General features: G+C 58.6%; 1 protein-coding gene across 2 annotated transcripts in view; it reads left to right on the top strand.

The window, feature by feature from the left end:
* Positions 1 to 2,939: 2,939 nt before the first annotated feature.
* DAGLA (diacylglycerol lipase alpha) overlaps positions 2,940 to 25,059 on the top strand; it is a 68,565-nt gene continuing 46,445 nt past the window's right edge. Inside the window, exon 1 of one of the 2 annotated variants that reach the window (XM_081536702.1) lies at positions 2,940 to 3,096. The gene's annotated coding sequence lies outside the window, so the exon portion shown is untranslated. Of the gene's footprint in view, positions 3,097 to 3,242; positions 3,432 to 25,059 lie in introns of those variants that run through there. The other variant, XM_081536703.1, reaches the window with a different exon arrangement.

The raw sequence follows: 25,059 nt of genomic DNA, 5'->3' as shown, positions 1-25,059 counted from the left end.
CTGAGGGAACACAGCCCGGCAGCTGGACCGGGACCAATCTATGGCTCGTCGCCCATCCGGGAGCCCTCAGTCTTGTCCTCCTCCCTGACTCCATTCTGCTCACAACTCTGGTGGCTGTCTACAAAGACACCTGGCCAGACTCTGTCAGAACCGGGGCTGAAGGCTTTCAGCAGGGAGGGCAGATGGGATGCTGGAGTGGAGAGGGAGCAGCCTGGTGGCTGGACCAGGTAAGGCCCGCAAGGAACATGTGCTCCGAACCAGACGTCTGGTAGGGTACGTTCCTTCCAAAGGGTCTCAGAACTAGGGGTGGACGCGGTGATGTGACTTTCACCATCGTCAAAATGTCTGCTATCTGCCTGCCGTTCAGGCAATTCCTGAGTTTCGATTGTCTGGTGATTTCAGAACCAAAGAGAGGGACGTTTCCACCAGGGGGCGCAATAACGGTTCCGCTGAATCGGAGACTGGGACTGACACCTGGCCACTTGGGGATCCTCATCTCACACACACACAGACACACACACACACACATAAGAACAATACAGGTGGAACGCAGGGTCCCCATGGAGTACCTCCTAGCCCTCATGCCCTACAGTAAAGGCAGACAGAAGTCTGTTGTGCTGCTTTATAGTCAGGATCACCAATAGCTCAGGGCCTCAAGGATGGTCCCTGGAGCAGGAAATGGCAACCCACTCCAGTGTTCTTGCCTGGAGAGTCCCATGGGCGGAGGAGCCTGGCAGGCTACATTCCATGGGGTCGCAAAGAGCTAGACAGGACTGAGCGACTAACACACACCTTCAAGGATGGAGGCTCGGGTCAGTCCACCAGGAAAATGAGATGTAGGCAGGAGTTAGAGTTAGAGGAAGAAAGTCATAAACACCTTTTAGGAGTTTGCAAACAGTTGCAAAAATAAGACTACAGCCACTATCTTGTTGGTTACTGGAGTTGCTGAAGATTAAATCAATAACCCCTCCTGCCTTTCTTTTTAAACAGCAACGATCACCATTAAAACACATTTGTTATGTATTTCCTTTTCCTTTCCATCCTTATTTGGAACAACAGTGCTTCTCAAATAGTAATGTGCATACATAACACTGAGGGATCATGCCAACCTGCTGAGATGTGGGGGCCTGAGATTCTGCATTTCTCACAAGCACCCCCCATGGTGCTGCTGCCACCCTGTGAGCATCAAGAATTCAGAGGACATGTTGGTGGTAGTTAAAAGTACCCTTTAACTCAGTTGTTAGGTGCTCAGATGGGATCACCATAAACCTTGAGGAGAAATGGACATGGACATCACCTTGAAGATCTTGAACTGGGATCTTGATTATGACATCACGTCTGGAGGCAGCTGACCAGGGAATACTGGAACACAATGTTGTTTAGTGAAGATGACTCTGAATGAATGGGAGGAGGTTGTGTGTGTGTGTGTGTGTGTGTGTGTGTGCGTGTGCGTGCATACATGTGTGAATTTGTATGCACTGGGCAGCTAAGGGGGTGGAATGTAGCTGCTATGATTGACCACGGCCCAAGCTGGACCAACAAAACTCTTTCTTTTGGGAATCTAGAACTTTGAACCAAGGGAACGTTAAATTTGGCAGTTTTGATTCTGATTCATTGCAGTGATCTAGTCAGAAGGTCCCTGAATTGCTATGCTACAATCAGTCCTTAAATCCTCCCTGATATCCTGCTCTTCCTGAGGCTGGGAAGGTCCGCTTCTTTCTTGAATCCCCTAAGGTATCCCATCCAGTATTTGTCCTCCCTGCCTCCATTTTTCTTTTTTTAAAGCAAACTGGAGTTTGCCTTCAAAATAACCATGGATAATACAGAACTCCTTCCAGAAGTAGCTCCCACATGCTTCAACAGAGAGGAAGACTGCCCTGGACTCAGTCTTGCTTTAAATGCAAAAGTCCAGAAAATTTTCAGGAGGGTGGTCCACCTCAGTTCCCCTTCACATAGCTCCCACTTACACGAAACTGCTGTGGGTCACCCTATTTCCTTGGGATGACAACACGGCCCCCAACAACACTTTAGAGACACTCCCCTGGCTGAAATACGAGGCTCCCCTCTTTGCTCTGAATTCTACTCCACCTCTGAGACCCAGCTCCGGGGTCCTCTTGGCCTCTAGGCCCAACTCCCTCCCCCAGGGCTTGCTTAAGGGCCCGTCTAAGAGCTCCACCGCCCGCTGTCTCTGCTGAGCTCCCACACCGCAAGCACGTTGTACTGTGACGGTCTAGTATCCCTGAGATCCAACTCCTGCAGGAGGGCTGGGCCTGGGTTCTGCTCATCTCTGTGCCCGCTCATTCCCCCGGCTTAGCACAAGGCACGCGGACAGTGGCTGGCGCTCCCTGCTCAAGGCTGGCTCTCAGGGAAGGTGTGTTGAGGGAATGAATGGATGCGTGTGAAGCAGAAGAGGAAGGGCAATTTTCTTCGTCTGCCAGGAATTCAAAATTGACCAAGTGCCCTTTTGGAAGCCAGGCGCTATGCTGGGCCCCAGAGGGGTGGAGGGCGAGGGGACACAGTTGGTGGAGATGCGCTCTGACTGCCCCCCATCCCCCTTACTCCAAGGAGCGCTCTGCCCCCGGAGGAGGTGGAATCCAGCTCCCTCTCTCCTCCCCCCAAATGAACCAATTCTCCAGTGATCCTACACGCTTTTTTTTTTTCCTCTCCCACGCTAAACCCCGTCACGCGGGGCCTGCAGGAGGGGGACCCAGGCGGCTCCCTTCCCCGCATGCCGCGCGGCGGGTCGTGCCCCTCCCAGCCGCCCACGGAGCCCCAGCGGCTGCAGGAGCCCGGCGCCCACCGCCCCCACGCGCCGGGCCCCAGCCCGCGAAAGACTCCGCTCCCTCCGGCCTCGGCGCCACTCCCCTCCCTGGCACCAGGGGGCGCTGCCACCCCACGGCCGTCGCCATGGTCACCGCTGGCGGCGGAGTGGGGTTTACGTAAAGGACGCAGCGTCCCCCGGGGGGCGGAGGCGGCCTTCGCGCCGGCGCCGGCGCCCTGCGGAAGCGGCGTTAGTGAATCGGGGCCTTGGGGAGCCCAGGATGGAGGTGGCGGTCGCGGTGGTGACGGCGGGCCGAGCCCTGCGGCGGGCTGGAGGTAAAGGGGCACGCGGGCGCGGCGGGCCGGGCCCCGGGCTCGGGCGCGGTGAGAGCGGCGCGGCAGCTGGGCAGTGTCCAGGGCGCGCGATGGCCCGCCCGACGGGTCCTCAGGCGGAGGTGCGGCTGCCGCGCGCGCCCGTGACAGGTGTGGGATCCGTGGAGCCCCTGGCACCGATGTGGGAAGGGTGACACCCGTGGCGCGGCGTGGGCAGCGTGGGTCTGGCCCGAGCAGCGTGGTTTTCCTGGCACGGGTGTCAGAAGAAGACTCACCCCCACCTTGGTGTGGTGGTGGCCGCCCAGGTGTGAGGCGGGCGCAGCCTTCTGTGCGGGCAGGTAATGGGCACAGCAATCGGACTCGTGCTGGGGTGGCGGTGGCCAGCTGTTGGGCGCATGGTGGTGCCCCCAGCAGGGGTGTGAGAAAGTGCTCTCATTAGTAAGGTGTCCAATGGTTCTGGCCTTGAGATGGTCTGGAGTGATGGCACCCGGGGCTTGAAGAATTTGTGTCCTCAGCATGGCAGGAGTTCCTGGCTGTGACTGTGAGAAATGGCCCTGGCACAGCATAGTGCTGGGGCAGCCTGGCCCTGTGAGGGGAGAATCCGTGGCCCTCAGACCCTGGTGGACAGGCAGGGTGAATGCCTTTCCTCCCACTCTGGGTATGATGAGGGGTATTGCTTCTGGCACAGAGACCCACCTTTAACGTCTGCTGGGCATGCTGGGGGACTGAGGAATGCAGAAGTCTGGGAGAGGGTTGGTGTCCTTTATAATGGACGTGGAAGAGGGATACCAGGAGATTCTTCTACCTTGAAGAGCCTGATGGTGACCCAGACGGAGACCTGTCCAGGCACTAGCATCGTCCTGGGCTCATGAATTCAACCAGCTTTGGGGAAGAGGGGAGGGGTGGGTGGTTCTCAGCTCTGCTCACTATCTCTGAACATGTGTCCTGAGACATTTGCAGGGCTGAGAGGTGGGCCATGTCGGTGGGCAGGGGGAGGCATAGGGCTCCAGCCATCTGTGGTCCCCGGGCCCTGCCATTTCCTAGGGGTGATGGTGTCTGTGATGTTCAGAAGCCTTTGGGTCTGGAGGATCGTTTGGGGCAGGTTTGAAAGACGAGTCTGTAGCCACTAGGAGTGTGCTGGGGTTGTGACTGCCCTCACCGATCCTTTGGGAAGCTCTGGGTGAGGGTCTCACTCAGCATCACATATGCCCTACTTCACAGAGGGGCAATTTACAGACCCACCCGCCACCCCACCCCCAGAGAAGTCTTAGGATGTGGGAGGAAATTGTTAGGTCTTCGTGGATCTCTTGGGGAAGTCGCAGGAGAAGAATAAATGAGGCTGGGCCTTTAGGAGTCCAGAAAGACCAGGCTGAGGATATAGGAGACTAGGGTGGGGCTGGCAACTCATTTGCCCAAGTGAGTGCTTGGAGATGCTGCTGCGGTTCCTCAAAGCTGGAGTGTTGTCCGGTGCATCTGGAGCCAGAAGACTTGAATTCCAGTCTCGCCAGTGTGACCTTGAGCAGGTGACTTTACCTCTCACAGCCACATCGGAAGGTAGTCGCAGAGGATGAAAGATGGTGCCGGCAGAAACCCTTTGTGAAGACCTGTCCAAGGGTCAGGGATTATCCTCAAGTGAAGAGACCAGGGCCAGAGGCCGAGGAGATGGGAGCGTGGAATGTGAATGGGGAGGAAGGGCCTGTCGTAGGGAATTAGAGGCCCTGAGCGTAAAGGCTCCTGGTGGAGAAAGTGGGATCTGTTGACACTGTGAGTCAGCTGCTGAGCTGGAACCAGGCCCCAGGTCTCCCGAGGACGGTCCGAGCGTGGCCGCAGCCACTGGAGAGCCCTGCAGGAGTGGCCCGAGCAAGAGGAAGCCCTTCGCTGGGGCTGCAGATGCGCCTGTGGCCGCGCAGGTCTGGGAGGTGTCTGTGGCTGGCAGATCTGGGGTACCTGGGTGGGAGCAGGACTTGGACGTGTGTGCTTTCTCTTGAGAATTTACTTTGGCTCCTGGTTCAGAGGATGCGAGTGGGCAGCAGTCACATCTGTGTTTTGAGGGGCCGTGGCCTAAAGAAAGCCAAGTGGGTCAGAATCACCAGGACACAGGGCAGGGTGGTCCTGTGATGGAGGCAGAGGCTGGATGGCAGGAGGCTGGGGCCCATGAGGGGTGCAGGGGCCAAGGAGAAGGGGTGATGGACACCCTCAGAGTGGGCCTCTTGAGAGCAGACAGGTGTAGCAGGAATGCCCCAGGACCTGCTTCTGTCTGAAGGGCCGACCCAGGTGGAGAAGATGAGTGAGGGTGGCTGCCAGTGGCTTTACTTTCTGCCACTGGGGCCCAGTTACTAATAATGGGCTACAGAGCCTGAATTACATACCCCACGACTCGAAGGCTTCATGCTGGCAGGCCGGATTCCATGAACCCAGGCCTGTTTCTCCAGCGTTCCACAGGAGTATCCGCCTTAGCCAGCAACCCGTTTCACAAGCTTGGTCCCCAAGGCAGAAAGTTTTTGCCCTGGGTCCACGCTGCAGTCACAGCACAAGGGGCAGAGGAGGACATACCCTCCCAGGCCCCAGATGGTGAGCTGACTTGTCCAGGCCAAGGACCGCGGCTTCCCAGGGGTCGCCACCTGGACACTGCCTGGTGCTTCCTCGGCCACTTGTTCCCAGGTCACCCTCAGGGTGCCAGAGGCCTATTGTATATGCTCTCCGCGGCCTTTTTCGCTGCCTCCCCAGGAGATGCCAGCACTTCAGCTCCTGCTTAGAATGCTCTCGTAGTGAGAGTCCATTAAGAGGAAGTCTCAGGCCTCCCCGATGTGAATACTGAATGATCATGTCCCCTCAGTGCACCCTCCACACCTCTGCCTGTTTGTTCTGTTTGGTGGCTCAGCCTTGTGGTTTGGGGATCCAGGAGTCCTTTGCAGCCACCCCTTGCCATCTGCCTGGGAGGCTGGGACTCTGCACAGGCGAGCTGGGTGGCAGGTGGGGGAGATGGGAGAAGCCAATGGGAGGACCCAGCCTCTGTTGGCCCGAAGCAGAGCAGGGCTGTCTTCTGAGTCCTAGGGTTTGAGGCCACCAGGAGCCCCACAAGGCTGCCACCACCCCTTGTCATGGTTTTGAGCAGATTCCAGCTGGGGGGAGGGAACTGGTAACATAGGAGTGGCCATCGAGGGCTCTCTGGAGCCGAGGTTTTTTCCAGCTCGGGTCCTCAGTCCTATTCCCATTTCTTTGTCCATGTTTCTCCAAAAGTTGCTTAACTCAGCTCCTGGCAACCTTTCCACCTCAGCTGCCTCGTAAATCATGGTGCCCAGCTGCTCAGCTGCAGGGGCGCCAGGGGATCGGGCATCTCTGGACAGAGGCTTCTAGGCCACAGCTGAAGGCACGGACCCTCCCCGCAGCCCCTCTCTCCAGGACCAGAGAGGGATCCCGCTCAGGGTTTAATCACCTGTTGGCCCAGCGCTCCATCTGAGTTCGGTTTCTCCCTGGAATAGCTTTGCCTTACACTCCAGCAGGGTCTTCCCTGGTGGCTCAGTTGGTCAAGAACCTGCCTGCAATGTGGGAGACCGGGGTTTGATCCCTGGGTTAGGAAAATCCCCTGGAGAAGGGAAGGGCAATCCACTCCAGTGTTCTTGCCTGGAGAATTCCATGGACAGAGGAGCCTGGAGAGCTACAGTCCGTGGGGTCGCAAAGAGTCAGACACGACTGAGCGACTAACACACACACCCACACACTCAAGTGGGCCAGGCATGTGGCGCTGGGGAATTATCAATGAACATGCAGTCAGAGGACAATAAATCTTCTAGCGCCGTGGAGCCTAGGATGTTGTGGGATGTGGTTACATCCCAGCGGGCAGGGCTGAAGGCTGTTTATCTTGATTGTCCTTCTTCCTTTCTGATTCCGACTTTGGTGTATGGGATCTCTCTGGTGGATGGGGCAGTGGGTGTGTTGGCGAGGAGGACACAGGAAACCGTCTTCCCTGTGGGGTCCTCTGGGCCGCTGAGGGACGGTTCCGGGGAGGTGATATGGAGGGGAGTGGTGTGGCCACCGTTGAGGGCCACGGGCGGGAGTACCCCAATCCTCAGCAGGATCGTGGTGGAGACGGGCAGGGGTGGGGCCGTTCCCGCCACAGGGCTGCGGGGCGAGTGCACGTGTGCGAAGCCGCGTGTGCCTGTAAGCAAGTGTTTCTGTGGGAAGTGAGGGCTGAGCAGGAGGAGCGCCTGGTGGCGGGGGAGCCCGTGGGCTCCTGTGTCTGGCTGGCCTGGTGTCAGTGGGTGTGCGTGCTGGGGTGCTGCTGAGCCCCAAGAAGCAGGAGAGAACAGTGGGAGGCGGGGGGGAGGGGTCGCCTTCCAGCTTGGGGAGGGGGAATTTATCGTCTTGGTGTGATTCTTACCGGAGCAGCCTTTCTGCTTTCTCAGTATTCCTCAGAAGGAAGCCCAGGCTGGGGGGAGTGGTTCCAACGCCCATATGTGCTCGCACAATGCCTGTTCCCACCTCCTCCCCAAGCCCCCCGGGGAAGTCAGCTGGGGACAGTCCACTCGAGTGACAGAAGAGAGCAGTACAGCCCATGGGCCTTAGGACTTGGGACTCTGGGGTCAAACAGACCCGAGTTCGAATCCTGGTGCCTCTCTACACCTCAGTTTCCCCATCTGTAAGATGGGGACAGTAAAACCTCCCACAGGGAGCAGGGGTTGTAAGGACTGCATGCCTGGTGAGTGGAGAGATCACAGTGGTGAGAAGCACACTTGGTAAGTGCTTCTGCTCCTGCAGTCAGGATCTTTCCCACAAAACAAGCAGCTCCATCCTGATCTGCATATATTAGCACCAGGGGATACACAATAGGTCATGTCCCTTTTCTTGATGAGGAGAAATTAGCTCCACCCTACCCTTGGCATGGATGGAATCTGGCGTATCTGTCAATAGAATCATACTCAAGATAACGTTGTGGCCCCTAGCGTAAGTTCCCACTCTGATGGAGCTGATAGTTATTTCTTGAGCACCTTCTGAGGGCTGGAGGTCAGTGAGGGCCAGGAAGATGAAGTGGATACGCATGCGTGCATACTCAGTCGTGTATACTCAGTCGTGTCTGACTCTTTGCGACCCTATGGACTGTAGCCCACCAGGCTCCTCTGTCCATGGGATCTCCCAGGCAAGAATACTGGAATGGGTTGCCATTTCCTACTCCAGGGGACCTTCCCCACCTAGGGACCAAACCCGAATCTCCTGTGTCTCCTGCACTGGCAGGTGAATTCTTTACTACTGAGCCACCTGGGAAGCCAAAGTGGCCATACCAGCACCTATAAGGTATGGAATCTGGTGTTTACAACCTATTGAGAAGCTATGAGATGGACCTAGAGGTCTCCACTGTAACATCAAGAGGTGGGTGCTACCGGAGGTCAAAGGAGAGAGAGCGACTCAAACCACGGAGATCAGGGGAGACCTAAGTGGCGGTGGCCTTTAACCTGGGCCAGCTAGGTGATTGTAGAGGAAACAGCAGCAACAGAGGGTATGGCTGAGAAAGCGAGGGGCTGACCTTTTGTGGTCTGGCTTGACCGTAGGAGCAGGAAACGGAAGTGATAAAAGGTTGAGAAGTGAGTTGGGGCTGGGTCCTCAAGAGCCACAACCGTGAGACAGAAGGTCCGGTCCTTGAACGTGGGCAGTCACTACAGTGTTCTGAGCGAGAGTGTGCCAGGAAGAGGTGTTGCTGCAGGTGCCAGGGGGGACCGGGGGGCAGGAATGGGGAGGCCAGCTGGCGACTAGGGCAGAGGGCAGGTTCGGGGGACTGGCACCCAGGCAGTGGCTGCCCTGGGGAGGCCAGGAAGGTGGAGGCCACGAGGTTTGTCGCTTTGGTCAGTAAGAGATGGGGCCTGGGGCAGAGCCTCTTCTGGGACTCAGATGCGGCTCCCACACTTGCCTTCCAGCTGCTTTGACTCGGGGGTGGGGGTGGGGTGTGGGTTCCAGGCTAGGGGTATGAGCAGGAGGCTGTTGGGGATGCCCTGAAGGAGGCTGTGCTCCTTTGTCCCCGAGCACCCAACAAGGGTGCTCCAGTGTTCCTTGCACTTCTTGCCAGGTGTCTGATCATTTTCTCACCACATTACCCCTTGAAATTTTGCCTGCCCGAGTTCAGCCCAGGAGGTTACTATTCTGGGAAGTTTCATCAGAAACCCTCTCAGCATCTGAGAGCTCTCTGAGCTGGAGGCTGGGTGGGAGGAGAGCTGGGCTTAGCTTCACCTGTGTTTGGGGAGCTGCTCTTGAGGACCAGTTCCTCCACCTGGAGATGCCCACGGCCGCAGAGCCTGCGGTCCAGGTACGGGAGGGTGGGCTGTGCCGCGTAAGGTGAGGCAGTCTGCTGCCCCGAAGAGGCCCCTTGTCCTTGCCTTTCCCGCAGCCATTTAATTAATTTATGATTGATGTTCCTGGACTTCCTTGAGGTTAATTTATTATTGATATCTCTTCATTATATACAATCCACCCTGCACCTCCCAGCACGCGGCAGCTCCCACTAGGCAGGCCTCATGTGGGGTGAGCTCAGTGAGGCGAGCTCAGTGAGGCCGCGCCCCACCCCCACCCACCTTAGGGCCAGAGCCTTGCCCTTGGCTCTTGGGGGTCAGGAGGCCTCAGGGCATCTGTCTCCAGGAGCCTTTGCTCAGCCACCAAATAACAGTAATAATAACAATAGTTTCCATTTTGTGAATGCTGGGAACTCAACCTGGAACAGCATACAGCACAGAGAGAATCCCACTTACTCCTTGTGATAGGTATCCCTCTACGTCCCCATTCCTCTCCACTCGTGTCTCATAGGAGGCTCAGAGAGGGTGAGTTACCTGCCCAAGGACACACAGCTAGTAGGTGGGAAGCCAGGGCTTGAGTCCAGGACCCTCCCCTCTCCTCTCTGAGCCCTGCCTCTCCTTCAGGGCTGCACAGCGCCCCACTCCCATCTACCGTGATGCCTTTCTTCTCCACCCCCCGACATTGCACTCCAGGACTGTACTACGTGACGTGGTCAGGGGGTGGAGCATGGGTGCCGTCCTGAGCGTGTGTTGTTAAATGTTCATGGCTTGCTCCCCTCACTAATGCATGTTCTCACTGAAGACTAACAATGATGGCAAATAGCACTTACCGAACACGCCAGGCGCCATGCTAAGCACTTTTCATGCGTTAGCTCATTTAATCCCCATGACCACCCAAGAGGCAGGTGGTATTAACCCGTTTTATAGGTGAGGTGTAGAAATGTGCTCTAGGCAGTCAGCTGACAGAGGGCAGGGCCTCCTGGACTCCAGCAGCCTTGAGATACAGGGTGCTGGCCTCATCCTCCCATAATTCTCTCCTCTCTCCATCGCCTCTGGCTTGTTTATCTGATATCTGTATATTTATCTAGCGGCCTCAAACATTTTGCTTGTCTGGTCTGATGTGTTGGCTTGTGTCGGGCCGCCTCCTTTGCCGTGGGGACCAGGAGCACCCATTCCAAGGGTCCCAGGATGGGTGATTTTAGGGAGACAGCAAGGCAGGTGGAGGGTGCCAGGCTTAGATCCTGCCTCTGACTGTGCTGGGCAACTTCAGATGAGTCATTCAGCCTTTCCGAGCCTCAGTTGCCCCATTCGTTTAATAACAACAATGATATTTACTCTGTCTCCTTCCCTGGCTGTGCTCATGCTCAGAGGCGAGGCTGGGTGGGCAAGACACTCTGCTGATCAGGGGTTAGAATTGCTTGTGTGTGAGATTCAAAGCTTCAGGAGCTGGCATGAAGGCCAGGAATGCTTACGACTGGGCACACACCCGGGCCAGGGATCTACACCCACGCTCTGAGCTGCCCGCACGGACTAGTGAATTCCGTGGTTTACCAGCTGGGAGGCCTTGCTTGAGGACCCTGCTGGGCCAAGAGCTGGGCAGGAGGTCCCTCCAGGGGGCCAGGCCCCAGTCTGGTGTCCCGGATGGCTGACCAGTGTGCCTGGGCCCTTTGGAGGCCACCCCGCCTGCCCTGGGGCGTTGGGTCATGTGGAAGTGCACGGGGCCCGCCTGGGGTTCTGGACCTCACCACCCATCTTGTCTGCTACATGCCCGGGCAGCCTGACCAGGTCGCTTCAGGCAGGTTCGGTGCGGACAGAGGATGGCTCACCATGCCACCCCGGGGGACCTCCCCTCACCCCTCCAAGTATGCGGAAAGCCTGGTGGAGAGGTGAGCCCCGCGTCTGCTCCGGAAGGCGATGAGACCGTCAGCCTCCCGATGGCAGGCTTCCCGGGGCGTTGGCTAGAAACCCTCTGCCTTCTCATCAGCTTTACTCCGAGCACATCTCAGCGCTGGACCGGGTCTGGGGGCAAGGGAGGGGTGCTCCCCCGGGCCTCCAGGAGAAGGGCAGAGGCCTCAGACTGTGGCAGGGGCGAGGCCCGCCTGGCATGGCCTTTGGAAATCTGTGGCCGGGCTGCAGCGAGGTGACGGCTGGCTTCATTTCCCAAGTTTCCGCCCTCTGCAGGCGGGGATTACATCAGACTCAGCTTCATAGGCACTCTACACTGCCCTGGGCCAGCTGCCCCACTGCAGCTTCGGGCTGGCCCGGGTCTTCCCGGCAGCCCTGGGCCCAGCGGACTGTCCTGGCCTCTGCAGCCTCATCGGACCCGCTACCTCCTGGTTGGCACTGCCCACCCAGCCCACTCGGCATGGCCGGGCCTCCCAAGACCACGCTGCCCCTCTTGTTCTTCGAATCACCCAGCTCCGATTCATTCTCTCTCTCTTTAAAGTCAGTGTAACATGGGCCTGCGAACATGGAGTTTAGCATAAAGCTCCATTTGAGTCCACTGCTATGTGGGCAAGTCCCTCAACTCTCAGAGCCTCAGTTTCTTCATCTCTAAAGTGGGGGGGAGGTCTAGTGGAACACGGCACACCGGGCACCTGTTAGGATCAAATGAGATGCCACCTCTTTGGACGTTCTGCCCAATGCCAGGAGCACTGTAAATGTTACCTGCCATCCACTTGTCTGTCCCCTCAGAGGACACCCCCCCCTTCCGTGAGGCTGCATCTTGCAGCCAGACAACCCTGGTGCTTCTCAGAGCTGGCAGTGGCCCGCCGGCCCTCTGGCGTCCAACCCTGTTCCCGCCCCAGCACTCTCCGAGGTGGCCCGTCCCTCTTGGTTCCTCTCCTAGTTTGGTTTCCTTCCCTTTGGCGCCTCTTCCATCCGGCTGCCTTTTTTTCTTCTTTCTTTTTTTTTTCATTCACCTTTTCCTCCCCTGAGGTCTCTGGGAGAGGCCAGTCTTTCCTTAGAGAGTCTCTGACCTCTTTGTGCCAAGCGGCCACCCCCCCGCCCCTCCCCCTCCCCACGACTGTGGGAAGATGGACTGTGAGTGAGACTGTGCACCCCAAGCATGGGGGTCACGACTTGGACTCACAGCCAAGAACGCTGGCGACCTTGACAAGTCCACTGTCCCATCCGGTCCTGTCTAGCCCTGGAAGCCTGTCGGCTGGGGCAGCCTCTCCAGCGACTGGAGGAGGCCAGCCTGCAGGGCCATAGCGGTGCTTCCTGAGCCAGCAGACCCCGCTTCATCCTCCTGGGTTCCGGGGACTTGTGGAAGGAGAAGGCGAGGCAACCCTGGTGTCCCGGAGCCAGAAAAACCAGCCACATCTGGAGAGTCTCTTTCCTCCTAGGAAGTCAAGGAATGTTTCTCAAGAGGTGGCTTCAGCCTCATACCTTTGAGAGAACTTGGTCTTCTGCCCGACACCGTCCCCGGGACCCAGGCCAGCCTGCAGAGCCAGGAACAGCCCCGCCACTTGTAAAACTCCTGTCCACCCGCTCCCAGGGACCCTGGTCAAGCAGCTACTGCAGGCCAAGTTCTGTTCCTGGAGCTAGGAGTAAGCAAAGTTCGCACCGCTTCCTCAGAGAGTTCCCAGGTTGGGGCCGGATACATAAACAGACAATGTAACAACGGCAACAAATAGCAAAGAATCCTCTCCCTGCCGGGCACACCTCCTCAGTGCTTTGTCTGCTGTTAACTCATTTAATGCGAAGAACAGACACAGCTCTGGTGCATGGGCACTCACCCAGCTCTGTGCTGTGGCCGTACCCTGGGAGGGAGGCACGTTTGTTTGACAGCTGAGGGGCAAGATGAGGATCTCAGCTTCCTTGGAGAATTGAATAAACCTGCTCAAGGCCGTGTGTTTGCAGCTGGCTGGCTGGGCCTCAGATCCCCATTGGTCTGGCCCCTGCTCTCGGGGTGGGGGGGGGTGTTCCTTCTTGCTCCCCCACCTGGCATCAGGTTGGGAGACCCCTTGAGCCCCAGGAAGGACAGGTTCCTACAAAAGGAAGACCCCTCCTGGAGCCACCCTGTTGCTGAGAGGACCAGCCTCCTGTCTCCTTTGTCACTGTCCACTTGTGGGCCCATCCGTGGCTCAGACCCTGCGCCTTGGCAGGCCCCACGAGGTTGGGCTTCCTCTCACCCCCACACCCCCTGCGAGCCTTGCTGAGCTGCTGCAGATTGTTCTCCTTGTCGCCTGCCTGCTCCACCGTGCGGCGTTAATAAATGGCTAATGGAGGGCCCCCATTCTCTGGGACCGCCTTCTCCATTTCTTGGCCCCTTCTGAGAACCTGATCCCCCCCTCCACCCCAGGTAAACCCTATTCAGCAGGCTTCCGGCAGTGGTAACTAAGCCGGGCGCCCAGCCCACCACCTGCTCAGTACTTTATAAAAGTTTAACCTTAATGGTGTAATGAACTCCCATCATAAAGCGGCTGGAGCAGTGCATCCTGAGATGTATAAATTACAGGCACCTCTGAAGTTGTAATTGGAAATGGCAGCAAGGGGAAGGTTGAAAGGGGCCAGCCTCGTTGAGCTGAGCACAGATATTCTCTGCTGCCTTTCAAAAGGCACACAGAGCTGAGTCTGGCTGCGAAGAAAGAATGTCCTCAGACCAAACTGAGCTGCTGGTAGCTCCGCCCCAGTTCCTGCTTCCTGCCCCCCCCAACCATGTCCACAGAGCCTGTAGGTTTCAGGAGGCGCAACCCCTACCCAGACCGGGGGCCACCGACAGAGTGGGCCCAGAGGGAAGGACTCGGGCGTGGAAACAGCAGATAGCCCACCCCCCAGCCCCGCCTGCATTTCCCGAGGAGCACTTCTGAGTGGCTGGTCTGACTCTCCTGGTCTCTGAGTTCTTACCTCTTGCCATGGTTGTGGGGCTTGAATGGAAAACTGCAGGGGGTGTTGAGAGTTGGGGTGAGGAACCTGGGCTCTGGGGCTGGACCATCCGGCTTCCTGTCGCAGCTCCTGCTGGTGGCACTTGTGAGACCTTAACAACGTCACGTAACCTCACAGCTGCAGAATCTCGGCTGTAAAATCAGGGATAATTGACCTGCGTCGGAGGAGTGTCAGGAGGATGACACGGGAAGACGGGGTTCGGGTCTCAGCAAAGTGCTGCTTTAGGGACTTCCCTGGTGGTCCAGTGGTTGGGACCCCACGCTTCCACTGCAGGGGTCACGAGTTCCATCCCCGGCTGGAGAATTAAGATCCCACAGATTCCCTCTGAGGCCGAGTGGGGCCCAGATCTGGGAAGAGGCTCACGGACCACACCTTGAGCGGCCTGGGCAGTGTTCATGCCCTCGGAAGTGCTCATTCAGTGCCCACTGAGATTGCCCTTCCAGGCACGGTGCCCAGCACCTGCGCTTGCCCACTGTAGTTGCAAATGATGCCCACACCGGTTTAGTTTGAATGCTCCTGAGTGTGGCCCATGAACCAGCGGCAACGCCTGAACACAGATTCGAAAGAGCAGAATCTCAGGGCGCCCTTCCCCCCACTAAATCGGAATCTCTGGAGGGGGGCCCAGGACTCTGCAGTTCAAGCAGCCCTGCGGTGCCTCCTTGGCTTACTCAGGGAAGAGAAGCGTGGCTGGGCCTCTCCTCTCCAGGAGGGCATCTCTCAGTGCCAGGAAGCTCACCCAGCCTCAGAATCACTTGGGGTTGACCTTAATGGCCTTGATGGGCTCAGCTGTAGGCTCCTAGACTCTACCTTGGACCACCGGCTTTCACAATGCCTGGTGGGGCCTGGGAACCTGCATTTACCCACCTCCTCTCTGCCTATTCAAGTTTGAGAGTCCCTGGAAATAACTCATTGTCTGAGAGCGGTGGAGAAGGGCAAGACCCTTCTACCCACCTCCGCACACAGCACACAAGGCTCTGCCTCTGCTAGGGGAGAATGGACCCTAGATGGGGGCCAGGAACCCCCAGTAGCCAGCACCACCCCGCCTGGGGGCCCAGAGCAGCTCGTCCTTGGGTCCAGCTGTGGGGCTTTTCTCAGCCTAATGGCCACCAGTAGGGAATTGGTTGAATAAAGTCACATATCACATGCATGTGGACTGCTGTACAATAATGAGAGAAGATTGGACTGGAAGAATGCTTAATGAGAAATATTCACCTTCTCTGGCTCAGTAAAAAATAAATAAATAAAAGTGGCAGGTACGGAATGATCTTGTATTTGAACAGGGAAGAAAGACTATACAGATCTTAATAGTTAATAATTTTCCTGGAGGGATCATGGATGATTTCTGTTTTTTTGTTTGTTTCTGTTTTCTGTGGAGAACATGTACTTTGTGATAAGAAGGAAAAAGAAGGCATAGGTAACCATGTCTGGTCCAGGGTCCTCAGGCCACAGGCGCCGGTAGCAGCCCGGGACCCCCAGAACAGTGTTTCTCTTGCTCCGCCTGGCCCCTGGGGTGTCCTCCACCTTGGTCTCTTCCCTTCCCCTCCAGGCTGTGCCCAGTGTTCCCCAGTTTATTCCCACTGTTTCTCCCACGTTTTCACTTCCTTCTTTAAGTCTTCCCCTGGTGATGGGAGGGCACCTCCTCTTCCTCTTTACACAAGAGGAATGAGTGGGGAGGAGAGAGCCAAGCAATGGGATCCCTACCCCCCCCACCCCCACCTCCTGGCTTGGAAGCCTCAGGGGATAGCCTTCAGTTTTCATCAGGGCATCACCTAGGAGCCTAAGCCTCAATTCCAGAGTCTAGGCACCTAGGATGTGCTCTAGAAATAACGGTTGAAATGAATGAGTCTTGGATTGAAGCCAGGGACAGGACAAGGACCCATAGCTGTGTGACCTCGGGTACATCAGCGTACCTCTCTGGGCCTATTAGAGTCTTCACCACTAAGATTCAGGGAGTCTTGAACTCTGATTTCCCTGGGCCCTTCCAGCTCTCATCTCTGGTGAGTCACATACCTTCCCACTCTTGCTCCTTTGCCTGGTTTTGTAAGCAGTTTGTGCTGTCCAGGAAAACCTCACCTGTTTGTTCTGGCTGCCTAGTGAGACTGTGTGCAGAAGCAGCTGCTCGGGGCAGGGCCCTCAAAGCGAGGGTGAAGGGAGGACCAGGAGAGAGGGAGACCCACGGTGCTGGGAAAGCCACCAGTAGTCAAGGGCTTGAGGGTATTCGAGCATTCCTGGATCTGATACTGGCCTCCCACAAGCCCTCCTCAACCACCTTTGCCCTGCCCGTGGTCGGGTGTTATTTTTCATCTCCTCCTGCCCAGAGCTGCCTTTATCCGAATGCCTCTTGCCGGGCTTTGCAGCTGAGACTCCGTTTCCATCGGGCCCCAGCAGCCCCGAGTCTCTACCCTGTGAGCTGCTGTTTTCCAGTGAGTGGCTCAGTGGAGAGAGAGGGTGAGAGAAATCCATTCAAGCTGTTTGCATTTCAGTAAACTCATGGGATTTGTGGTCACATCTTTTCAGTGCTCTTTGAAAGAAGTGGATGGGTTTTGGGTCTCTCCCATCACCAGCTTCCCTGCCTGGCAGCAACCTAGAGGCCTGAGTTGGGAGCTAGCTGTGATGCTCAGCCCAGAGCGCCTTCAGGGCAGAGGTGAGGGGGGCAGGCTGAGTGCTGGCTGGGGCCCAGCCCCCCCGCACAGGCTGTGTTTGCCCCCAGGGGTTCTGGGAGGCTTGTATATATGGGCGCAGGAGGAGGGGGAGGACAAGAGTGACAAGTGCCTACCCCCTCTTTCGGCCTGGTGGTGAGCTCCTACTCAGCCATCAGCACCCGATTCGAAGCCTTCTCTGTCTGCCTTGGGCTAAGCAGCTGTCCTCGCTGCGGGGTCCCTGGCATTAGAGCCCTGTATTCACTGCCCCGCGTTTGGGTGTCCTTGTCATTCTGCACTGTGAGCTCCTCAGGGTTGGGGCTTGTCACCTTCACATTCACAGCCCCAAGGCTCCTTCTTAAGAGCCCGTTGAGCCCACTGGGGCAGGGCGGAGGCAGTGTCTGCTTTCCCACCCTTGGTCTGAGAGCCCACCTGAGGCAGTGGGGTCGAGCATGCTCAGAACATCTCCCTGCCTTCACTTGTGCCCAGAAGGTGGTCCTACCTGGGCAGGTGTCAGGCTGGGAGGGAATGGAATAACGGAGTGGGCAGGGTCGACAGTGAGGCAACCGCTAGGCAGGATCTTGCTCAATGGGCACCCCCCCCCAGCACCCTCAGGCAGCCGGCAGCAATGAGGTGGCCGCTAACCGGTCTGGCAGGTTTGTGGGGACCTGGCTGGGTTCCTTGAGGGACAGGACGTCCTGCTGGGAGCAGGCTTTGTGCCCGTCCTCTCTGGCCTCCCCGCTCAGGCTGCTCCTCTCCTGGCCTTGCTCTTCACTTTGCTCTGCCTCATTTCTCCTGGACAGAGCCTTGACCCTGCCCTTCCTGAGGACCAGGACAGCTTGTGGTGGGGGTGCCCAGGCAGGAAACCAGCCAGGGCCCCCCAGGAATGAGGGAGAGATACCGAGGATATGAGCTCTGGAGATACCGAGACCCCGGGAAGCAGAATACCCAGAGGCCGGGGTGATGGGCGCTGGGCTGGAACTGGCAGTGGCCGTGGCGACCCTGCTCCCGCCTCCTTCCCGACTGATGCACCAAGGATGAGAGACCAGAGCCCCGAAGAGGCCGCAGAGCAAGGCCCAGGCCCGGAGCTCCCGCTCGTAAAGCGTCTCTTGAGCAGTCACTTCTCCCTGCCCCGCAGCCAGGCTCCCATTTCAGGGAACAGGGCTTGGGGGTGGGGAGCCCTTGGGGTGTTCCTCTCGCCCTGCGCCGGGAGGGGCTGGGCGCCCTGCTCCGGAGGTGTCAGCGGAACTGTCACCCAGCAGTGGGTGCGGGCGCTGGGATTCCCCTGGCTGACTCACTCACCCCGGCCTGCCTGTGCCTCAGCCCAGGCGGGAGCCGTTCCTGAAGGTGTCGCTCACTCGGAGGGTGTCCCGGGAACCAGGGGAGCTGGGGCCGAGGGGTCCCGGGCAGCTGGGAGCAGATTCGCCCATGGAGTCCTCAGGCCTCCCCCGACCCCCTGCACCCGGCTACCTCCCCCTACTCCCCTTCCCTGACAGCTCTGTCAACCACAGGGCTCCCGCTTTCCAACACAAGAGGAGCCTTGAGGCCTCAGGGGTCCTGAGCCGGGGCCTGGCTGCTCCCTGCCTCCCTGAAAGATTCCCCCCAAGGGTGATGAAATGCCTTCCCTCTGGAGAACAGAGAAACCATTGATTCCCTTGATCTCCTGGGCACTTCAGAGCCAGGGCGACCCAGTGGGGACTGAGAGGCAGCAAGTGGGGCCAGGACAGTGACCCAGCCTGGGGGCCAAGAACCCCTGGAGAAGGAGAGAAAACTGCAGGCTGCCCCCCAGAAGAGTTCACACAAGCCGATGCGCGATCTCCGAGCCCGTAGATGCCCACGGAGCCCGTCTTCAGACCCTCTGGCCGCTGATGCCTGTGCCACCCTCCAGAGAGCAGGCAGCGGGATGGAGGTGTTGCAATCACAGCATGGGGTGGGGGGGTTGCTGGGGGAGGACCAAGCAGGCAGAAATGTGGAGCGCACGGCTAGAGAGCAGGCCTGTGGGGGCGGCAGCAGCAGGCTGCGTGGGGCGAGCCGGGCTGGGGATGGGATGGGAGGCACAGTTCTGGGTGATTGCCCCAGAAATCCTGCCTTCTGAGTGCCGAAGGGAGGAGGGGCTGCCCCCTGACCCCTCCAGGCTGGAATGGCAGGGGCCGGCAGCCCCCCACTGCCTCCACCGCTCCGGGGGCCGGGCTGCCCATGGCTGAGTGAGGTCCATGGAGGGGCATTCAGAACCCTGGCACAGTTCAGTCTAGGTGGGCAGCCTTCTCCGCAGCCCACCTGCAGATACCACCCTCCTGGTTTGGTGAGAGAGGCCACAGGTGTGGTTGGCCGGGTGCCATGGGGCAGCTCCAGCGTCTCAGGTGAGCGGGCCACCCAGCACTGCTACAAGCATGCCCAGCCTTGTTGGCCACATGAATCCCTCTGCAAGCAGGCTCCGGGCAGGGCAACCCAGGGGTGAAATGTGGCCCCCCGGGCCCAGCCTCCAGAGCAGGCCTGGGGGCAGAGCCAGGAAGACAGGCCTTTCCTTCCCTGGCTCTAAGCTCAGCTCCCCCAACATCCCCCCGCCCCGCTGCCCCACCACCCCACCGCAGTCAGGGGCATGGAGGATAACGGAGGCCTGGTCCAAACCGGAATGGGCCCTCGAGGCAGGGCCAGCCCTCTTAGCCCTCCGAGGGCTGATTTCTTTAAAGCCCTGCCCGGGAGCCTGCTGAGGCCCTGGGAGCCGGGTCCCAGGCCAGGGTTCCCGCTGCTCCCAACCTCCCGCTGACCTCAGGGTGGCCCGAGGCAGATCTCTGCCTCCTTAGCCCTCACTTTCCTCCCTGAAATGCTGGTGTGTGACTCCGTGGCCCAGAAGGTTCCTTCTCACCCAGATGTTCTCCTGTTGCTCACTAAGCCCCCCAGCTTAGAGAATAAAGGAGGGCCCAGGACCGTCTCCTAATGGACCTCGGTGGCCAGGTGCCCCGCACCCTGGGGCAGAGCACAGGCGCCCTCCTGGACTCTCCGTGTCTCCCCCCTCCTCCCTGGGGTGACGGCTGAAGTGAGATGGTGGCTGCAAGCTCCCAGTACAAGGCCTTCTGGCAGGTCCTCCGGCTCTCACTGAACAGTAGTTGGTGTTGTTATCCTTGTTATTGTTATGTCTGCGATGTTATTATCATTGTGATGGAGTTGTCCCCTCAGAGCCTGTGGGGGGCTCCTTGGAAGAGGTGGCTCGAGTCCTGGGCTGGCATCCCCTCTCCCCCGCCCCCCAGTCCAGCCTGCTTGAGAAGCAAGAGGTCAGACGGGGGCAGCTGGAAGGTCTGAGTGGTGGGAGGGGGCCTGGCCCCTCTTGGGCTTGGCTGAGCCCGCTGGCGCCCATCTGCAGACGGGCGGCCGCCCTCCAAGAGTTGGCTGGGAGACCTCCGAGCCGAGGAGTGCGTGTTCTCCAAACATCTTGTTCACAGCAGATGGCAGCCGCAACTCCCTTTCTCCCTGCAGTTCCGGCTGCACTTCCCTTCCCTGTGCTCGCCCTCCTGTTAACTTTGCTTTCTGCTTTGGGAGACGGGGAGGCAGCCTGCAGCCCCCGAAGCCGCCTCTGACTGTGGGGAAGCTTGGTGTGCAAAGCGCGGACAGTGTCCAAGCAGAAAAATCCTCGAGCCCCCATCAGCTTCGTGAGCGAAGCTGGGTTCCCACATGCTGCCTGAGTCTCTTTGGCCAAAAAGGCCAGTGGCGAGATCTCGGAAGAACAAGGGCCTGGGCCTTGTTTGATGTTTCTTGAGCAGCTGCGAGCCACTAGGCACAGTCTGGGTGCCAAGGACACAGGCAAAATGTACCTGAGCTCCCAGCTTGGTGGGGAACCAGGGTACCTGGGACAGGAATGGAGGGGCACCAATCAGATCTGCCTTAGGGTTGGCAGGCTTCTGCGGGCTTCACAGAGGAGGGCATGTTTAGGCTAAGCCCTGGTAGGTTGAGGAGTTCACGGGAGAATAGGATTAGAAAAGGCATCCTATGCCATGAGAATGGCCTGTGCAAAGGCACCAACGCATGATGAACTCTGATGCCACGTAACATTCGACCATGGCAAGTAATCGAGCAAATGAAAGCCAGGATGTTTCATCAGTGTGTGCTGTTCAACCCCAGAGTAGGGTCTGTGAGGAGGAGCAGACAGTGACTCTTTGGCTGCTTGTGGGGCGGGGCCAGCCTGAAGCAGAAGCCCTGCATGGGGGCCAGTGGGGCCCTCGGCAGCTGGAAGGAATTCTGGGATCTGACTCATGATTGCCCTGAGTTTGGGGCCAGCAGGACCATCTCCTGCTAGTGGAGCATCTCCTCCTGGTGGAGCATCCCCTGCTGGTGGAGCACCTCCTGCTCTTGGAGCACCTCCTACTGGTGGAGCATCTCCTGCCGGTGGAGCATCCCCCTACTGGTGGAGCATCTCCTGCTGGTGGAGCAGCCCCCTACTGGTAGAGCACCTCCTTCTGGTGGAGCACTCCTGCTGGTGGAGCAGCCTCAGCTGGTAGAGCACCTCCTGCTGGTGGAGCACCTCCTGCTGGTGGAGCATCCCCTGCTGGTGGAGCATCCCCCTACTGGTGGAGCATCCCCCTACTGGTAGAGCATCTCTTGCTGGTGGAGGAGCCCCTGCTGGTAGAGCCATTCTCAGAAGTCTCTCCTAGAGGCGAGACAAGGGGGCCATGAATAAGCATGCCCTCGGAGGGTGTGGTGCCCAGACTTCCAGGGATGCTGCCCCTCATTCTGTAACCTGCCCTGGCTTCACCCCACATCCATGTAGCATTGGACAGAGCCTCCATGAATCAAGACCCTAGTTTATGCCAAACCATGCCAAGTGCTCCCACACAGGCATCCTCCCATTTAACCTTCACAAGAGCGGTGCATGTGGGCACTGCCCCAAGTCCTGAGACATGTTCAGAGTCACCCAGTCAGGACCATGGCCAGGCTCCAGGCCCAAGTCAGCCTGATTCTCCCTGGCAGACTCCTGCTTGGGTGCATCCCCTGCCCCCTGGAGAAGGCTTGGTGTGCAGGGTAGGGTGGGGGCGGCTTGCAGTGTTTGCTTTTCCCAGCCCTGCTTTTGCCATGCCTCCAGCACCTGGCTGACTGTTTGCCCAAGGATCTGCCCTCCAGGAAAGTGGGTGGGACTGGGCGGGGGTGGCGGACGAGTGGTCCACTGCTTCTGACGTCCAGCTTTTCCGGGTAATCGAGAAGGGCTGCACTGCCCGTAAGCACCACACCCGGTAGTCCAACGCTGCCCCGGCAGTGCCTGGCCTCGCCCGCGCACAGCATGTGACTTTGCACTGCTGGGCCCGGCATGCCTGGCGTGCCAGGGCAGCAGTGGCAGCGGCAGCTGGATAGTCAGCAAGGAGCAGGAGAGTTCCCCAGAGCCCTTGAGTCAGGGCAGCAGCGTGGAGGCGAGGCCTGGCATCAATGGGGCTTTTGTGCGGACAGGGGCAGAGGAACACGTGGCCCAAAGCTGGGAGTGTCCCCCCAGACACCTCTGTCCCTTCCTTTCCTGGGGCAGCTGCGCCTGTCCACTGCCCTGCTCTCCCTCCCAGGGAGGAGAGTCTGCCTTGATTCAGGCCATCCCTGCCCTGCCCTCACCTCCTTTCAGATGAATCAAAACCAGAAACTTCCCTGATCCTGGGCCCGCCCCCCCACCCCCACCTCTCTCGCCCTCCCCGCCCCTGCCCCCACCTCTCCTCCTGAGAACGGCATTCACCAACTGGGGAATGTGTTGGTGGCTCCTTGAAGTCACAGGCTGGATCTTTGGGACCAAGGGGAACAGATTAGGTAAACAGAGGGTGGGAGGGTCTGGCGTCCCAGTGGAGAAGGAGCCGTTTCTCCCCCAAAGCTGGGGCCCCAGAGAGAGGCTTGAATGAGCTGGACAGGGAGCTGGCACACCGCTCCCTGAAGTCTTGCCTGTGGCTCAGGTCCTGGGATCTTGCCCCACCACGGGGTGCCCACCTTGCTTGGCACAGTGGCCTTTAGCAAGCCCACGGCTGTGGCTCATGGTCACGGCACCCCTTGGTGCCTGCCAGACAAGCCGTGAGAACCAGCAGGCTGTCACCAAGTGGCTGGACTGCACCCACCATGGGCAAAGAACTCTCTACACAGAGGGCAGCCAGGAGCGCGTCGTAGCTCAAGTTGGGGATGGTCTTCCCAGATGGGCGCGGCTGTGTGAGGTTGTCCAGTCACTCTCATGCTGGCCCTGGAGGAGCTGGCTGTGTGCTGGGGCCAGGGAGGCAGCCTGGTGTCTCCACCACCACCTCTTATCTGGGGAGCAAGACCGACGTGGAAGAGGGGAGTGCTAGTCCTCTGAGGTTGTGATTTAAGTCACAGAGGCTGCCAGGCCCTGCTCAGCCTTCTCTCCTGCTGCTGGCCTGTGTCGGTATCTGCCTGGGGACGGACAGAGAGCCTGGAAGCTTGGGTGGCGTTGCAGACAGCCCCATCTTCAGGCCTTTCGTCTATGACTCAACTTCCCCAGCAGAAGGATGCTCCCTAACATACATCATTTTCACGTGGTCCCCTGCCAAGCCCTCAACTGTCACCCCCATGGGAACACTGTGAGGCTGGTACCCTGGCAGTCCCTGTTTGTAGGCTGTACTTTAACTAGCATCACTCAGATCTTATGTCCCCTCCCCCTTTTATAGGAATCAGGGCTCCAAGAGGTTGCAACTTGCCCACGGCTAGTAGAAGCCAAGCCCAGTACGAAGCCTGGGTTCTCTGACAGCGAACCCCATGCGTCTCCCCCCTCTGCCCCGACCTAAACCAAAGTGCTAATAAATGAGCCCACTATACATAAGCCATCCCACTTTGGATCCCTCTGGCTTTTTTTCTCTGAGGAGCTCCGAGCACTTCCCAGATGTGATCTCATGTGTCCTCCCAAGGCCCGGAAGAGCTGAGAGGACACCGGACGCCAAGGATGGGAGGGCCGCACAGAGCTGGCCACAGGGCCAAGAACCAGCCTGCCCACCGTGCAGGCCTCCCTTGGTCCTCTGCGTCTAGTAGGGGGATGCTGGGGCGTGCCTCCCACTGGGCCTGCCCTCAGCCTCCGGTCTCAGTCTCCCCGTGCAGGTGTGAGCCAGGAGGAGGGGGGACGCTGGGAGAATCCCGATGAGGCCCCACGGGGGCGGGGGTGTCAAAGCCCAGGGTTCTGTCTTAAAGGGAAGTAATCATATTGTGAGGCTTTTTATAGTGCTTTCCTTCTAAGAAGCCTCCGCTCTGTCTTGTTTGTTCTCCTCGCGTTCCTGGGAAGTTGGCAGAGAGCAGATGAGGGTCACAGGGAGGAGGCAGAATGAGGATCTGCGGGGCAGGCCCTTTCCCGGGTCATCTCTGGTCCCCACCCCCAGCCAGCCCCCAGCCCAGGAGGCAGCCACTGTTCCCATGCCCATTATCTGGAGAGGAAAGAGGCTTCCAGGCTCCGCAATCATGGGCAAGTCACCAATGGCCTAGGTTTGGGCCTTGGTTCTGATTGATCTAAAACAGTGGGCCTAGAGTGGTCATTCCTGGCCCATCTCCCGCTCAGGGCGGCCATGCGGCAGTATTGATATTTTAGCATCTTTCCTAGGAGGCTGAAGGCCCTTGGCAGGTGAGCATGCAGGGGGAATAAAAACGTGAGTCCTGGGGAAATGGGAGAACGTGTGCATTGCGTGCTCAGTTGTGTCTGACTCTCTGCAACCCCATGGACTGTAGCCCACCAGGCTCCTCTGTCCATGAAATTCTCCAGGCAATAATACTGGAGTGGGTTGCCATTTCCTTCTCCAGGGGATCATCCCAACCCTGGGATCGAACCTGCATCTCTTGTGTCTCCCGCATTGGCAAGGGGTTCTTTACCCACTGTACCACCTGGGAAGCCCCAAATGGGAAGATCACTGAAGCTCTAATAGGGCAGTCATTCTCCGGGTGTTCCCTTTCCTTCTTGCTGACAGCATCCCGGGGATCCTAGGGAGCCCCCCGGCCACCTGGGCTGCAGGCACGTGGGTCTCTCAGGGACCCTGCCATGGGGAGGGGGCTCAAGTGCTCGCCACACCCTGAGAACACAAGCCCCGGTGCTCTCCCCGCTGACGTGTGCCCTCCCTCCAGTGGCAGGCTTTGCGGTGGAGGGGTACCACAGGCCACCCTCCCGTGGACAGGCAGGCCTGGGTGCCTGCTGGGAGGCCAAGGGAGCAGGTTCA

This window comes from Giraffa tippelskirchi, chromosome 10, assembly GCF_054371585.1.
Source record: "Giraffa tippelskirchi isolate mGirTip1 chromosome 10, T2T-mGirTip1v1.2.pri, whole genome shotgun sequence".
NCBI classification, from domain to species: Eukaryota; Metazoa; Chordata; class Mammalia; order Artiodactyla; family Giraffidae; genus Giraffa; species Giraffa tippelskirchi.
Note: the sequence above shows the minus strand (reverse complement) of the source record. Positions and strands in the feature narration are given on the sequence as shown.